This window comes from Gekko japonicus, unplaced genomic scaffold, assembly GCF_001447785.1.
Source record: "Gekko japonicus isolate JY-2015 unplaced genomic scaffold, Gekko_japonicus_V1.1 scaffold641, whole genome shotgun sequence".
Taxonomy (NCBI): Eukaryota; Metazoa; Chordata; class Lepidosauria; order Squamata; family Gekkonidae; genus Gekko; species Gekko japonicus.
Window position 1 is genome coordinate 30,556 of NW_015177027.1, and position 6,075 is coordinate 36,630.

Consider the following 6,075-nt stretch of genomic DNA (forward strand, 5'->3'; position numbering starts at 1 on the left):
ACATCAGCCTCCATGCTTTCTTTACGCGTCTAACCCACTACACTTCATCAACCATGACCTTCCAATACTGATTCAAAACAAATACATGCTCTTGGATAGTTAGTAAACGGAACCTAGAGCTATCAACAACGTTCCTCACTCCAGAAATCTCCCCCAGTGGCTTCATATAAATGATAAACAGAGCATGTAACAATTCATAGACTTCTAGCACTATCTTCTGGGTCTTTGGAAAAAAGGAAAGACACAAACTGAGTGCAGCCTCCCTGAGACCAGAGAATGTGACAGCCCCACCTACCTCACAGGGTGTCTGTTGTTGGGAGGGGAAGGGAAAGGAGTTTGTAAGACGCTCTGAGACTCCTTTGGGTAGTGAAGGGCGGGGTATAAATCCAATCTCTTCTCTTCTTCTTCGGGTGGCACTGCCAGTGAGCTTCCATGGCAGAGGAGGCTTCCCAAGTACTTACCGTGATTCAGTGGGGGACACAGACGTCTTTGCAGGATCATTCCTGCAGGGACAACAGACGCGCCACACCATGCCATCGCCAGGAAGTGACGCCGGGCGACGCTCTGACAATGGGGCTGGAAACTCGATGGTACGGACCTGCCTCCAGAAGCCAAGTGTCCTGGTTGCTGTGACCACCATCCTCAAAAGAGCTCCCAGCTAAGTATGCTGATTCCCAGGGTGTTTTCAGCTCAATAGAGGTTGATATCCTTCCATCCCATTGCCCATATAATTGTGCCATTGATTGGGTACCTGGGGTGTTGTATGGAAGCAGCACGTGCTTCTGTTTTTACCTAGATAATTAACTTGAAATAGAGACCCCAAGTGGTTTCAGCTTCAGCCCCGTGAACTGTTTAGGTGAAGATCAAAGATCTACCACTCGCGTATTTCCAGGGTGATAAAACAGACCTGCCATGAAAACTATTACATTTTTTAAATTAACTTCATCGACAGACAACTATACCATCCATTACTGTTACACAGATAATTAATGGAGAATAAAAGTATCTTTTACCCAAAGGTAAGCAAGGCATAGGCAAGGAGTCCCTTCTAAGAAGAAGCTGCCGATCAATTTCCCATATTCATTGGTTTTTCAAATCATCTCCTAACGATAGCTGACTGTCCCAGTTGATGAGGACACACGCTCTTGGCTAACTAATTCTCTTATAACGTCAAACACCATACAAGGTTATCTACACTTGGAATGTCTTTGTGAGATATATAACCTGTTCGTTCATTCTTGCTACTTGTTATCTTAACAATTTAAAAATAGTGACCTCACAAGTTTCTCATACGTATGAACATCCCTTGGCTCTCAGCTAATACACCCCATCTTTGCACTATAGCTTCAGCTGTGAAGCTGGACATTCTTGCCATTCTCTGACACCTCTGTACATGGGCCTCAATACATAATATCTAATTATATGCGTTAGCTTCTAAACAGATGTCTTCGCAGGATCATTCCCGCGCCACGCCGTCGCCAGGTGCTGAAGGCCCAGAGGGACCCCCACTGGCAGCACACCCCAACGCGGCGGACAGGCCCCAGAGGTCCCAGTACCGGCTTCCCGACGGTCCACAATGTATTTCTTGTTTGTTTTTTGCCCCTCTCCTATACTATTCTGGGTCTCTAAACTCCCTTTTGAAATTGTTTAGCTGAGAGGCCCAACTAGCCCTGCTTCTGGGCACGGAGACATCTTTTATGACCTTTTTGGTCAAATGCAGCAACTGCTCCTTTCTATTTCTAGCCACAATCATGACAGGTTGACACCCCCTTCTCCCACTCAAATGATGATGCAGCAGGAACAGGAAGTGCAAGTGCTTTGCATATCTGGTTTCTCGAAGCCTCCAAAAAAGATGCAAGTTCTCCAGTAGGGAGGTGGGTGGCTTTGTTCCTGCATTAGGAGATGTGAAAGGTGTATTTCAAGCATGACCAAGATGTGGATATGCCAGTCTTTGTCCTTCGTCCATGCGCCTAACCCACTACACAATAGTTCCTACATTAGGAGATGTGAAAGGTGTATTTTAAACATGACCAAGATGTGGAGTAGGGTCGCCATCCCCCAATTTCAGGCCCCCCAATCCACTGCCAGCCAGCGGGGGAGCCCCACCGGAGGTGACGTCATCACGCTGGGCACATTGCATGGGGGACACTCTAGCATTTGGCTAAAAACTCTATGGTGACCATAGACGTGCCTAGTGCGATGACATCACTTCCAGGGGAGCAGGCTGGAGCCCCCTGCTGGCAGAAGGTAAGGACCTGGCAACCCTAATGCAGAGGAACAGGAAGTATGGGGCGCTTGAGCTTCCAGTTCCACCATCCTAACTGTTCCATCTCTTCAGCATAACAGACAACCAAATATTCAGGAGATAAACAAGGAGGAAAGTCTTACCTGTCACGAGAACTTTAGGCAGCATATGAGGTTTGGTGTTGTAGCTGTGCTGCACCTTGCTGCTCTCAATTCGAAAGTAGTACGCCCCCGTGTCCTGTGATTTGGCATTAAGGATGCTGAAGGAGCAATTGCCTTCTTTCACATTGCCCGTAAATTTAAAACGGTTCCTCACAAAATTGTGCAACACAACCCTCTTGTCATTGGTGGCCACAAGAGTACCATAAACTTTTTGCACTGCAAAAGTGGTGACAAAATATTCCCAATATCTGTCTCTTTTCTGGAACCAGTAACCATAGAGGTTCTCGGAGCGGGTGTTGCCTGAAGTGAAGCTGCAGGGAATGTGAACACAGAGGCCGCCTTGAACAGAGACAGAGGCAGGGACTGCCAGGTCATATCCTGACTTCTGGCTGAGCAAACCTTCCAGAGAAAGAAAACTGGAGTTAGCTGGCGTATGGGCAGAGGGATCGTTAAGCTCTGTTTTGCCTTGGCCCTTCTAGGGTTCTACCCAGACCTTCTAGGACCATTCCGGACACTGGAGAGCACTCAGAGACACATTTCCCACTGGAGAAAATGGCTGCCTTGATGGATGGACTCTGTGGTGGGTTGCCAAAACCAAAAGAGGAAATGTAAAGGTATCTGGGGGCATGCAGGCTTTGTGGGGCAACCCTGGGGGGGGGTGCTATAGAATCCACCCTCTGAAGCAGCCGTTTTCTGCAGGGGAACTGATCTCTGTCATCTAGACATCAGTTATAATTCTGAGCGATCCCCAGGCCCAGTGGGGAGGTTGGGAACCCAACTCCCCTTTGCCTTTTGTACCCCAGGCTCCTGTATCCTAGTTTTCCAGCTCTCCTCATTCCTATTCACCTCTATGGAGCCCAAATGCAATTTAAAAACAAACAACCCTTATCTTGCTTTCTTCCTTGTCTAAGCAAAACTTTCCCTCTTCTATAATCTGGCAGAAATGACTCTTGCTTGAATTATATGACACTCAAGGATATATTATTTATCTATTATTGTTATTACTCATTCGGCTTATATTCTACTCCTTTCCCTGCCAAGCAGGGCTCAGTTGCGGCTTCCAGCAGTTAAATGTGTAATAAAATGATGTCCCTGTGTTCAGAATTTTTCCACCATCTGCTCCAATCTACTGAGTGCTCCTTGCCAGGGCTGCGGTGGCTCAAGTGGTTAAGATGCTGAACTGCAGGCTGTGGAAGGTCGGTAGTTCAGCAGTTCGAGACCCAAGTGTGCCGCATGACGGAGTGAGCTCCCGTCTCTCGTTCCAGCTCCTGCCAACCTAGCAGTTCGAAAGCAAGAAATTGCTAGTAGATAAATAGGTACCACTTCAGTGGGAAGGTAACAGCGTTCCGTGCGCCTTGGTATTTAGTCATGCCGGCCACATGACCACGGAAACGTCTTTGGAGAGCGCTGGCTCTTCGGCTTTGAAATGGAGATGAGCACCACAACCCTAGAGTCGGATTCGACCGGCTTTCGAGCAAGGGAAACCTTTACCTTTACCTTGCCAGGGCAAGAAAATGCTGAATACTGTACAATCAAGACATGCCATTCTTTTACTACATACAGAATTGCTAGGACTGCAGGTGTGGGGAATTTGATTCTGTCTTCGCTACACAGGTCTGGAGTATACCGGAGAAGAACAAGAAGAACTCTTCGAGATCAGACCAGTGGCCCGTCTAGTCCAGAGTCCCCTCTCACATAGCTAGCCGACGAGTCACTCTGGGCGGCCAACAAATAGAATTGCCAGGTCACCCCCGGCCACCGGTGAGGGATGAGGGTGAGGTGCCAGATCCAGGTTGGGAAACCCCTGGAGCTCTGGGGATGGGGAGGCCAGGGACCTCATCAGGGTATAATTCCACGCAATCCACCCTCCAAAGCATCCATTTTCTCCAGGGGAACTGATCTCTGTAGTCTGGAGACAGATCCAGTTGGGCAGCCGTGCTGGTCTGAAGCAGTAGAACAAATTTAGAGCCCAGTGGCACCTTTAAGGCCAGGAAAGGTTTATTCAATGTTATGAGCTTTGGTGTGCATGTGCACTGTGGTGTATCCAGTCTGACGATATGTGTATGTGAACTCGCCCATTGAATCACCATGTGAAGCTTTCATCCTGGGCTAGGATCCTCATCCCTCACTTGTAATTGGTAGCCCAGGAAGAGCCGACCAATCACCAACAGCCAGTTCCAAGAGCGGGAACTATTGTGATTGGACTTTATCCCTGCAACCTCATAGGTTGATATTGTATAATAGGGCGTGGCTACATTAGCCGGGAGAGTTTAAATGTAGAACAGCTTCAATGTAAAAGCTGTTCTGGCCAGAGGTCGATTCGGGGGGCTTCCGGCCCTCATTCAGCCAGGAGAAGGCAGGAGAAGAGGGAGGGTAAGTTGCTTCCTCCCCGCCTCTCCCCACCCCTGCCTGGCGCCAGGAATGGCCTTGGCGGGGCTTCCTCGCACTCCTGCCGGCCTTGCAGGTCCACCGCCGGGCCCCTGATGTCAGGGGGTGTGGCATATGCTAATGAGTTGGGGAGTCGGAACCAAGATGGCGGAGGAGAACGTCTGTTAGCTGATACGGGACGCAAGTTTTAAAATATTTACTTGTTTTTACTGTGTTAAAGACGCTTTAAGTGGCTGGTATATCTGTCTGCTTTAGCCAAATAACATTTAGAACAGACAGCTGGGGCGTTGTTTTCTTTTGTTCGCCCACAACGAACAGAATTTTATCTAAATGAGTCCTGGGAACCGCCTAAAAAGCCTAAAACGCTCAAGAGCCGTGGAGGATTCCTTCTCCCCACCGTTGAGCAAACAAACAAGGATTGATGACTTTTTTGGAGAAGGCAAAGAAAGTTTCAACATCCCTGTCTTCAATCATTTTGCAGTTCTAGCTGAGGGGGAGGAAAAAATAGCAGAACAAGCTGCCTCTGCAGAACTAAAGCCGGCCTCTTTAACAGATACAGAAAGCTGCTGTGATCATGAAAGGAATCTTAATAATTTGATAGACCTGACCTATGTAACAGTGAAATGCATTCTAGAACGCTTAAAAGAAACAAATGAGAAGCTTGATAAATTGTTAGAGCTGGAGCCCAAGAAACTCATGGAGAAAGATTTGTGTCGCCCTGGAAGCTCTGGAAGCTTGGCCGGCGTTTCACCAGCTCTGTCCACAAATAAAAGAGTGGAAGGGAGTACTAGACTACAGCTGATTCTACAGCCAAAACAAATTTGTTTGACAGTCTGCAGATATCAAGGCGGGTTGCCGTTATGGGACACAAAAAGGAAGATTATAAATCATCTGAATAGCTTACTTGGATTGCCAGTTGCTGGAGTCGATCTGAAGACTCTCAGGGTGCTCAGCCTACCGAGCCAGGTGCAGAGAGTTCTCATTACATTTGTAAGTGCGAGGATTCCCTCGTTAATAATGAGGCAAAACAGACTTTTCAAGAATAAAGGTGTATTTCCAGCTCGAGTTTTTTCAAATATTTCGAAACCTGTCCCCCTCCTTCGCAAGAACCATAAAAAGATTGGTGCTGGTTATGACTTGAGTGCCTCCCAGCCTGATCTAACACTTCCTGCTTCCCAGGGGGACGTGGCAGTTAAAGCTCCTGAGAAGCACCCGTCTGTAATTGCTGATATGCAGAAGCTGGAAGAGATAAATCTCGACAATTCCCTGGAGGACGATTTA